The sequence below is a fragment of the Pyxicephalus adspersus genome, chromosome 4, assembly GCF_032062135.1.
Source record: "Pyxicephalus adspersus chromosome 4, UCB_Pads_2.0, whole genome shotgun sequence".
NCBI lineage: Eukaryota > Metazoa > Chordata > Amphibia > Anura > Pyxicephalidae > Pyxicephalus > Pyxicephalus adspersus.
Genome location: NC_092861.1, coordinates 150405109 through 150416519, shown reverse-complemented (window position 1 = coordinate 150416519; position 11411 = coordinate 150405109). Strand labels below are relative to the sequence as shown.

General features: G+C 39.7%; 1 long non-coding RNA gene across 1 annotated transcript; it reads left to right on the top strand.

Annotated features, from left to right (window-relative positions):
• On the top strand, positions 1-7093 carry LOC140329610 (uncharacterized). The gene is made up of 3 exons (XR_011920514.1): positions 1-241; positions 2263-2360; positions 2631-7093. It is a non-coding gene; the product is annotated as an uncharacterized lncRNA (long non-coding RNA).
• The last annotated feature ends 4318 nt before the right edge of the window (positions 7094-11411 follow it).

The following is an 11411-nucleotide window of genomic DNA, read 5'->3' as shown; positions in this document are numbered from 1 at the left end:
ATGCTTCAAATTCAGTCTATTTCATGTTGCAGGCCTGCTCTTCTCCCACAGACGTGGCCCAGCCTTCTGCTCAGGACTCGCTCGATGCCTTCGTGACTGAGATTAAAGCTGGAAGCTCTCTGGATAGTGTTTCCTGGAAGAAGCTTCATCTACGGTCCCTGGAGTTTAAGAAGGAGCAGCAAAGACTAAAAAGTCTGATAAAGATTGTCCAGCCCACAAAACTCCCTGAGCTTAAGGCCAAGTAAGTCTCCTGCTTGGGTATTCATGCTGTGCATTGTCTGTCTTCCCCAGGGAAATCTCTTCTGTAGCTGCGTCTTTCCAATTTATGGCTTATAAACCGGTTGTGGAGAGGTGATAAAGTATTCTGTATGTTCCGTAACTTTCTTGAGACTAGAGCCCAAGCAAACGCGCCTCTTCGTACTCTCTGCGGTGCTGTTACCTTCCTAAACAATAATTCACCACTTATATAGTATCAGACATGACAGTGGAGATTTACTGGTGGAATGAAGTCAATATCTGCAAGGAAAAGTAGCACTGCATATGGAGTCTTCTAACTCTTCTAATGTTGGATACATGAATCTGAATTCATTAAAGAAACAGTACACTAAGAATAAGAAAAATCCAATTGAGAATTTGAACTTTTTGACTAGCTGTCTGTGCAGACAGTAGTTTGTCAGCACCCAAGACACTGTTTTGTGAACATCTTAACATCTGGTAATACTGGTGTCGATGTTGTTTAGCAGCCAACAACAAATTACCTTTATTCTTTTACTATGGTTGTCCTCACTTCTGTGAAGACTTTCTACAAAATTTTGAACAGTGTCTGTAGGAATTAGCTCACAACTGACATTCCAATTCATCCCAAAGGTGTCCAGTAGGGTTGAGTTTAGGGCTGTGTGCGGGACACTTGAATTCCTTAATACCAAACTGGTCAAACCAAATTTTAATGGAGCTGGCTTTATACACAGAAGCAGTCATGATAGAAAAGAAAATGGCCTTCACCAAACTTTTAACCATAAAGCACAGGATTTACAATGTCTTTGTAGGATATATTAATAACAGCATCCTTCACCGAAGACACCTGAACTCCAACATTTACAGGATGTCTATAAACTGGTTAAACCAAACTATTTTGAATTGTCCCTCTGGAGCAGAGTTTCTAAGCAAGGTTTTGTGAAACCCTAGAGTTCTTCCAGAGATTTTTAGGGGATCCTTGAGCTATTTGTGCCTCTCGGGTAAGTTTAGGTGACACCAATGATCTTCTTAGCTATCTGTAAGGGTGACATTCTTGCCAAAGCCAGCAATGTAAGAGGAATTCCTCCCACTGACCACCACACCTAATATATGATTTGTGGATATAGTAATTATAGAAGGGGTTCCCTGAAGACCTGAAAGTTATTTCAAGGGTTCCCCCAGAAACACTGCTCTTGAGAATGTGCTTACTTTGCTTCTAGATAAAAATGATCCTTAGAAAAACCTGAACCCTGTCACTCTTAAATGGAAAAAGTGCCCCTTGCACAGAGAAAAGTTATAATTCCCTCTCCTTCTGTAGTTCCACTGGTTTGTGCGTTATTGCTAAGATAAAGCTGCTTGAAAATATTTAACACTCTCCACACTTCAGGACAATTCTTGATCCCTTACTGTGGTTAGTAGTTTAATCTGCTAGTCCCAGCGAGTGTGAAGGACTACAACATGCAAAAGATAAAGAATCAAATGATTCTTGGATTATAAAAGCAAAATAAAGTGCGCCTAAGGTAGCTGTGCTGTTGCTGCATTTAATAAATCAATTTCTACTTAATGTTCTCTTACTTGCCAAATTTACACAGATACTTGTTGATCCTGTTAGTAGTCAACCCAATTCATCTTACTATAATAGTGACAGCACTATGGGATCTTCTGATTCAAAGAGTTGTCACTTTTTATAGGCTGTGTCTGCTAGTACCGCACGAAAAATCAGGGAGTGAAGCATGCGATACACCAATGAGGATTTGGCCAAGTCAGGGGAGTTTGTTTATATTTAAAAGACTTATACATCACATAGTAACTGGATCTGGAACTTGTGTTCTCTGTCCTATAGGAGCCCTCAGTTGTACTCTAAAACTTTGAACTTCTTCACAGCTCATATCTGAACCTAACTTTGCTTTATTATATCTTTTACTAAATGATATTATACAATTGGTTGTAGCATTTCGGTTAAACGTTGGTAACATCTGTGGGTCTCATGTTCTATAGTGCTGAATTTCCTTTTCTTACCTCTCTCAGCCCAGCAACAGAAGACCCCAAGGCAAAGAAGCGGCTCTTACCCCTTTGGGGCTATGAAAGGGAGAAGCAAATTTAAACTCAAAACTGGCACTGTTGGGGTAAGATGTTAAAACTATTTTAAATAAACGTATGCCATTCGTTTTGTTCATTAACTTTGTTAACTTGTTTCTTCTCCAAACTTTTATTGAGGGTCTGATCAGACTTTTGCAAGTCCAAGAGATTTACTGTATTCCTTAGTAAACTCTTAAAAAGTCTCCCTTTATAGCAAACATCTTTGCAGATTATTTCATGTGCAAAACTGTCCTTTTCTTTGTAGCGGTGAGGCTGCATGAATTATTTTCTGTTATTTATTAATTTTATAAATACAGAGATTGCCACCAAAATAGACAGATCTCCCAGCTAGCCTCTGCACCATGAAAGACACTGATGAGCCTAAAGAAGAAGAGGAGGATGAACCAATGAAAGAAGAATGTGCTGGAGATGGTCGCTCTGAGGACAAGCAAGCAGTGGCTGATACAGCTGAATGTAGTATGGCCGATCCTGTTCCTGAAACACAGGGTAAGTAGATTAATATTTTAATGATTTACACACCTTTGTCAAAGACTTTAGGGCTACAAATGTGCAAATTTAAACCTTCTGCTGTTTTCTTCTTCTGTCTGTAAAAGAAGGAAAATGGATGTTGGTGTATAATCTGGAAGGAAATGCTTGCTGAACCCAGATAGTTTATCAATGCCCTATAAGAAAATATTACTGTATTATGCTGTGAAAGTAAAAAAAGCAACAGAGACTTCTTGCTATTGATGGAGCTTTTTCATGACACACGTGTGAGAACAATCAAATGTGGCTATTGTTCTGATTTATTCAGAAAAGATGGTGGTATTTATGCAAAGTAAAGAAAAGTAATTAAAGCGTACCTAAACTCAGAAATTTCACTTTACATAAAAGGGTAGACATGAACTCATTGTACTGAGATTGTCAGGGGGGACTTTGTATTGGCCGCTGTCCATAGGAACCAACCGGGGCTCCTGCTATTGGGAAAATGAGAGCTTGTATGGATGATCGAGGTCTGCACGCCGCTTGTATATGAGAAATGTGTGCAGACTTCATCTTATTTATGCAAATTCTCTAAATTTTTTTAATAATTGTTTTTGAAGACTCCCAAGTCTTGAACACCCAAAAATGACTACAGCAAAAAAAGCTAAAACAGTGGAAGATCATTCCAAGAGGCATGGACAGAGTCATTTAGAGTGTTTCAACCCAATGTATTCTATGTAATGACAGTGTTTTGTGTCACACATCAAGTGTCAGACAGGACTGCAACTCTTTCTAGAAAAAATCATCTGACAGCTGCCAGTTTACAAATTTGGTCTTTTTGGCTATCTGTAAGGGTGACATCCCATTGGCCAGCAATGTAGGAGGCATTCTTCCCACTGACCACCACACTTTTGTACTGGATTTAGGTGGATTTAGTATTTACAGTAGGAGTTTATGGAAGACCTAAAAGTTATTTAATGAGGTTACCCCTTGCTAAAAAGTAAAACACTGATATAGACTTAAAAAGAATGACAGGGGAACAATTTGACTTTACCTTTTCTTCTCCCATGATGTACTGGGATCATCATCACCATTACCTGTCTCTGTATGAACAAAAAGAACAGCTCTAAACAAGAGGGGCCTGCATAAAAGTGAAGCAGCAGTACATTACCAAATTTATTTTGAAGATCAGGGCATTGTGGTAGCCTACACATAATACTTAAAAAAAACAAAATAAAGAGGTGAAAGTCCAGTTTATTTGTCAACGGTTTTAATTTGCGTGCTTACACCTAGAGATTTTAGAGCCTAATATATAGCTATTAATTTTAGGTGAAAGTTCCTTAGTAAATTCAAGCAAAAAGTAAATCAAGGCAACAAATAAATGTAATGTACAAAAAGTTCCTGTTGATTTCAGAAGTATTATTTTCATTTCCTGTCAAAATAGATTGCAAAGCATTGTGTTCTTTTTACTTGTTTTAGTTACTTTAACTATTAGCACCAATTAATAGAGGTGATGAAAGGCAGAAATGTTTGAAGTGTATGCTAGGTGACCACCATAGCTCCCTCCATAGATATCTAGAAAGGAAGAAAAAATGTGTTGTTGCAGAATTACCAGGTGAAAGTAAATTGGTGAAAAGTGAATGCAGCATCACATCTAGCTGATTTTTGTCTTGGGGGGCAGGTTATATATGTTTTAAGTCCATTTGTTTAGTCATTTATTTTAATCGAATCTCACATGCCAGGAATGAATGTGAGTTATGTAAATCCAGGCTGGTTTAGGATGACCAAAGCCAGAAGATAGGGATCGGATGCCAGCGCTGTAAAGAGGCAAGTTGAGTTCTGCTTTAAAGGCAACATAGACAAGGTTTTTTCCCCATCATTTCCTATTTCTGGTTTTCATGTTTTATGTTAGTATTCTGCTCTGGCAAAAAAAAATAAAAAAACCCTAATATAAAGTTATTTACGCAGGATAATTGTAACATCTACATTTCCCACTCCAACTCTTACCAACAAAAACTGAAAGATCGAAGGAAAATTCAAGCAAGCAAAAAAAAAAAAATATTTGTAAGATAGCTTTTGAGGAAGGGGTCAGTCTTCAATATTCAGTCATCACTTTTCAAATTTTTAGAAGTTTGGTGATGCACAGATCCAATACCACTTGACAGTTCAGTGGTGCCAAGTTTTAGTTCAACAGAGGGAAAGATTTGCTGGCAGGAACGGGCTACTTCTATTTCCTGTGAAGGAAGGCCTAGTGCAGAGTCCATCCTGGGCCCAACTAAGATGGACAAATTGTCCAATATAAATATTCATTAGTAATATTGCCATGTGTAGTGACTACATACCCACATGCCTTTACATACCTTTTTTGCATTGAAAAATGTTAAAAAACCCTGAAGACCTGAGACCTTTGATTAGAGACATATCATCATCCAGGAAGTTAGCAATAGACCCTGGACTTCCACTGTGCCTCACCGGTCAGTTATTATGATGGCTGGTCTCAAGCAGAAAGTGAAGGACCAAGCTTCCAGCTTCCTAGTACATATTAACAGGGTGCTACAAGAGCATATTTGAAGGGAACCTGTAAGCACCTGCTTTTTAATATCACAAACTGCTTACTGTTGTGTACAGATACCATAGGTACGAATAATACACTGAAAAGTTAGTGAAGCCAGACTGTTTTTCACCAACCTGAGATCATTATTGTTACTACAAATTGTTATACACAACACTTACCTAAATCATACAGATGGAAAAGAGAGAGGGAAAAGTGACTGAAACTCCAATCGTATAGGGAATCTTCCACCTTCGCTGTAGCATCCTATTACATCAGCAACACTTTCTCGCACCGTTGTAGAATGAAGGGTTGCACAATAAACTTCCAGAGACAGGTTCCTCACCAGGTAAGGAGCACAAAGCAAGAAACCAAGGCTTCCTTCAAGTGTAGCAACTCCTTCAGCAGGGATTCCCCAAAGGGCCTCCCATCCGCCCCAATGCTGCTTCCTTGACCAATTTCACCGACACCACCTCCGGTTATGCCAGCACGGATTTCAAATTCTTTGGGGGGGGGGGTAGAACCCCACCCCTAACAAGCAAGGAATTCTAGACCCATCCCGAAAGCCCTATTTCAACAATTTCACTTCCCCCTATCCAGGTATCTATTTAGGAAAGGAACCATCATTTCTACCATCACTGGTGTCTGGCCTTTTTCAAGCTTGGTCTCCAATCCAGCCCTTACCTTGCTTGAAACAGCGGAAAAGGACATGCGCTCCTCTACAAGTGGAACATTCATGTCAAAAACCGACACACCCCACTGAACCTGCAAACTCCATTATTGAACTGCCAACATAGATCTTTTCTATGGCGTGCCAGGGACCCCAAAATATATAAATAAATAATTTTACACACATATTCCTGGAATGCATTTTATAGTCACCTGGTGCAAAAATGAAAAAATATTGGTCGCCATATGCAATATGAGCCATCAAGAAAGGCAGAACATAAAGCAATCCTTCAGCATACCAAAAATATGTTTGTATATGTGGTAATACAACCATCACACAAACATCCAGGAACATCAGATTTAACCAATAAAACAGTGCCAAGATCAACACTGACATATAAAGGATTAGTAACCAACACCATCCAATCAAATGTCAACTTACTGAAGTTAGAAAAGTTGGGTTTTGTGCCTATTATTTTTGTCTTAGTGATAAGTATAAACATTTCAGAACCAGGTTTTTCTGAACTGGCTAACCCCAAAAGGTTGATATCCCCTTGGTGTCCACTGTACAGTACTGGTACTGGTGCAAAACGTAATGCTGATGCCCTATCTGCATCAGCTAGCGAAACCTCTCCCAACCTTTTTTTTACCCCAGAAGATTCCTTGAACTAACTAAAAGATTTGAAGGGTTTGACTATACCTTATATAAATGTGTGACACATTTGTTGTACAAAGTTTTGTATTAAAGAAATTAAAGTGGAACTAAATTTGACCTTGACTGGGTTCCATGCCATCCGGTAATCCATTAAAGGAAAAAAAAAGAAATAATTTTTACTTTACATCAGGGGTGTCAAACTCAAATACACAGAGGGCCGAAATTAAAAACTTAGACCAAGTTGGGAACCAAACTTGAAATTTTTAAAAAAAAAATTGAGGACGTTTTTCCTTCTAAGTAAATATAAAACATTTTTATATGGAAACAGAGAGGTATTGCTTAATATGCAATCTGGAAAACGAAAAACAGATCAAAACAAGAAAAAAATCTTATGCCTCTTTCCCTAATTGTAGCCTTGTCAACGGTTTTAAGTAAAATTTCAATGGTAACCTTTTTGCACAATATTACCAATTTTTTTCAATGAAATTCCAACCATTCAAGTCCATGCCTTGGAGTAGCAAGGAAAAAGTATATAAAGAAAACATGTATTCAAGGTCCAAGCCAGATACCTGGCATCTCCTCCTGGATGCTAGTTCATCAATGTTTGGAGTCAGTCTCTGAGCTGAGGAAGTCCTCAGGACTGAGTGTTCATCAGTAAGACGCCTCCTGTGCGATGTTTTCATCTTGGAGAATAGTTGCTCACATAGATATATGCTGCCAAGCATGGAGAGCAGTTGAGCAGCTTGGGTACAGAGCTGGGGCATTGTGTCAGGGATGTAACGTGGCAATTGTGCAGCACCCACAGCGTCATACTTTGACTGCAGCGTGTCACTACACTGGAATTCAATTAGCTCCATTTGGAGGTTAGTTGGTGCACTTTTCACGTCAACTGCAAATGGATTACTAAGCAGTTCAAACCTAGATCTCTGGGCATCAAAGTCGTCAAATCCCCAGGTAAACTCGGCACTGAGTACGCCAATTTTTTCAGCAAACTGTAGACTTGGGAAAGTGGCCGTAGAGATCTCTGTATGGTTTGGCAGCAAGGAAAATGGCCCAGATCTCTTTGCAGCATCTGAGTCTCCCACAGACACAATTTTATTTTAAAAGCCCTCACTGCAGCGTACATGTCTGTGATGACATGGCCCTGCCCCTGAAGCTGCAGGTTAAAAACATCGAGATGACTTGTGATGTCACAGGGAATTGCCACCTCAGACAGAAACTCTATCCCGGAGCTCTGCTGTGTCTTTCCCTTTGCTTTCTAGAAACTTACCAATTTCTTCACGCAACTGAGAACATCTGTTCAGTACTTTTCTTCTGCCTAACCATCTCACCTCTGTGTGATACGGCACGTCTGCGTATTCCGAACAGAACTCCTCCAGAAAAGGCTTGGAACTGGCAATGATTCAAACCTTTAGCTCTTATAACATTAACTACTCATGTTATGGTGCTCATAACATGTTCCATCCTCAGGGCTTTGCGACGCAACCATTCTTGTTGTATGATGCAGTGATAAACAGCTCACCTGCACAGTTCTCCCGCATCCATTCTTTTTACCGCACATTGCAGGAGCACCATCTGTCGTTAATCCCACAAGTTTATCCCAAGGTAGGTTCATTTGAGTTAAACATTTGGAAACATCTTCAAAGATTTCTTTTTCTGTGGTTGTGCCATGCATTGAATTTAATCCCAAAAGTTCCCCTGTAACGCACAGTTTTGAGTCCACTCCACGGATGAAGACTGACAGCTGGGCAGTATCATCCACAGCAAGGGAGAATGCAATGAAATCTTTTCCCTTTTCCATCAGCTGTTCATGTAGAATTGTGGCAAGTTCACATGCACGATCAGCTCACAGTTAAAAACGCTTGCCTTTTTCTGGGCACTCAATGTCGCAAACTTTGATCATGCACTTTTTGACAAACTCTCCCTCATTAAAGGGCCGGGTTGATTTTGCAATCTTTGCTGTCACAATGAAACTAGCCTTTACAGCAGCCCTGCTTTGTGATATGGCTTTTGTGAACATAGTCTGCCATGAAACCCTATTTTTTTTCAGCTCCTCTACTTTCTGACGCTTTTGCGCCATGTTTAGGTCTTTGTACTTGTCATGGTGTTTCGTTTCATAGTGTCTTCTTATGGTATTTTCCTTGGTTACAGCTAAGCTCATTCCACACACAAGAGAAACAGGTCTGTCCTTTACATTTGTGAACAGATATTTTCTAGAAAGCTTCTGTTTTCCACCTTTCTTTTAGCCATTTTTAAGAGGGGTGGCCAGATGACAAATTACTAATAAATGTCAACTGGGGGGGCACTTGTAAGATGACTGACCGCGGAAGATGCTTAAAAAATCCCGACCGCCTGCGCTAAACTCGAAGCCCCTGTAACTCCAAAAGCCGCCTTGCACCTCCCACGAGTAGCTGAGGGGAAGTGCTGGAAATCCCAGACGTGGCCAATGCGGGGTTAACCCTTATGAGTGGCTGGAACTCTCTTCACTGAAATAGCACCGCTACTACAATTCCCTGTTTAAAAAAAAAAAAAATTATACTTATTATACAAAAAAATTATACACTTATTATAAGTGGCTGGTCCCTTTTCACTAAAATTATGACAAAAGTATCACCATGTAATTCCTAATTGTTCACAGAAAACTGTTTGGAAAGTAATAATTTGTAATGAGTTTACCTGTTAGTATAAACTCCAGTGGCCGATTCTATAGCCGATTCTATAGACGCAAGTGATGCCGAGACTACAATTCCTGGCATTACTTGCGTCTATAGAACAGAACAGGCTGCTGATATATAGACGTGAGTGATTTAGTGAATTGTAGGAGATATTAGCAATTACATCAACATATACTTTGAATGAGCTTGTATTTTGTTGGCAGGTATACTTACCTGCACCCAACAGTGCTCAGATCCATCCATGGTGACCCCAGAACTCTGTATATAGTAGGAAGTTGATGGCATTCATAGCTGCTGTCACTTGGATGATAAAGTTGTATCACTCACATGATTAGATCATTCCTAGGTCAAAGCTGACTGTAACCAGATCAACACAGCTTTAATACTTGGCAATGCAATGTAAGTACTAATTGGCCATTAGCTACAGTTCTTGAATAGATTTGATTAAAGATGGCATGACTGGTAATCAATTGACACCAAATAATGAAATAAATGTTACACATGTATAAATCATGTGCTCATATCCCAAGTTATTTACAAAAGAGACCGAAAAGAGTGACATCCCTTTTTGATGGTTTCACACATCCTAAAGCAGATGATTACCTTGTAATTTATTTTTTGTTTCCTGCAGATCTGAATCGAGTAATTGTATTTCAATTGGAACAGCGACTGGTCTGAGAAGAGAAACAGAAGAATAGTGATGCTGAGACTACAATTCCCGGCATTACTTGCAACTACAGAACAGCCCAACGCAGAGCTACGCATAGGCGGAGAGTGGTTCCATAGATGCGAGTGATGCCAAGACTACAATTCCTGGGATTACTTGCATCTATAGAACAGAACAGGCTGCTGCTCTATAGACGCGAGTGATGCCATGAATTGTAGTAGCGGCATCACTCGCTGCAGAAGGTAGTGGCAGACATGGGAGCCAGATCCCATTCATTTTCCAAACTCTTCAGTGGGGCCAAACAAACGGACCTTGCAGGCCAGATTTGGCCCGCGGGCCAGAGTTTGACACCCCTGCTTTACGTAAAAGTGTAGACAAATATATATATATATATATATATAATAAATGACTTATTTATTGATATGACAATTCTAATATTTGTCCCCTTCAATATTCTCTCTATTCATAATAAAGTACCGATGCCGTCTTGTTTCCCACTGGTGGAAGTGTGGAGCAGATCAGTTTCTGATATCTGATGTTTTTTTCTTTATTGCATCCATTGACTCAAAGCGTGTTCCTTTATTCACCGATTCTAATTTAGGAAAAAGAAAAAAGTCAGAACATCACAAATCTGGTCAATATGGAGGATCACTGTGGGGTGTGAAAATGTGGAATCGGCTCCCTCAGAAAGAACTTTCAGCAAGTTCTATAGATTGCTTAAGAAAAACCTGGAAGATTTCTAGAAGCTCAGAATTTAACTGGGGATTAAAGCTTTAAAGTAAAGATAACAGACTGCTGATCCAGGGAATATATACACACACACTGGGTTCATTTATCAAATGAATAGACCATGTTTTAATCAAGCTTACTGAATGATGTGAAGCTATAGGACTTTGAGCACCATTGTTTTGATGGCAGGGCAGCATGGCGGCTCAGTGGTTAGCACTCTGGTCTTTGCAGAGATAGATCCCAGGTTTGAATCTTGGCCAGGACTCCATCTGCATGGAGTTTGCAGGTTCTCCCTGTGTTTGCGTAGGTTTATTTTGGGTACTTCATTTTTCTCCCACATGGCTTCCCCCAACAGGAAAAATCATTCATTACCTCACCCAGAAGCGTCAGGTATTTTATGAAGCTCCAACTTAGCAACAAAGCAGAATGTTAGCTTGGCGAATATAAAAAGGAGGGTCTGGAAAGTGAGGAAATGAACTGTAGTATCCGAAAACAAACAAAAAAAACATGAGACAAAGGACTGATCACCCCTAATAGTTATGGTAGGTGTATCAGTGGCGGTAGGGCTTTACCTTCTCCTACCAGACCTGAATCCTTGATGACTAGAGCACTGATCACTAGTGGGGTAATGATGAAGAAGCAGTAAGCAGACAAGTTCCAAAGAATGGA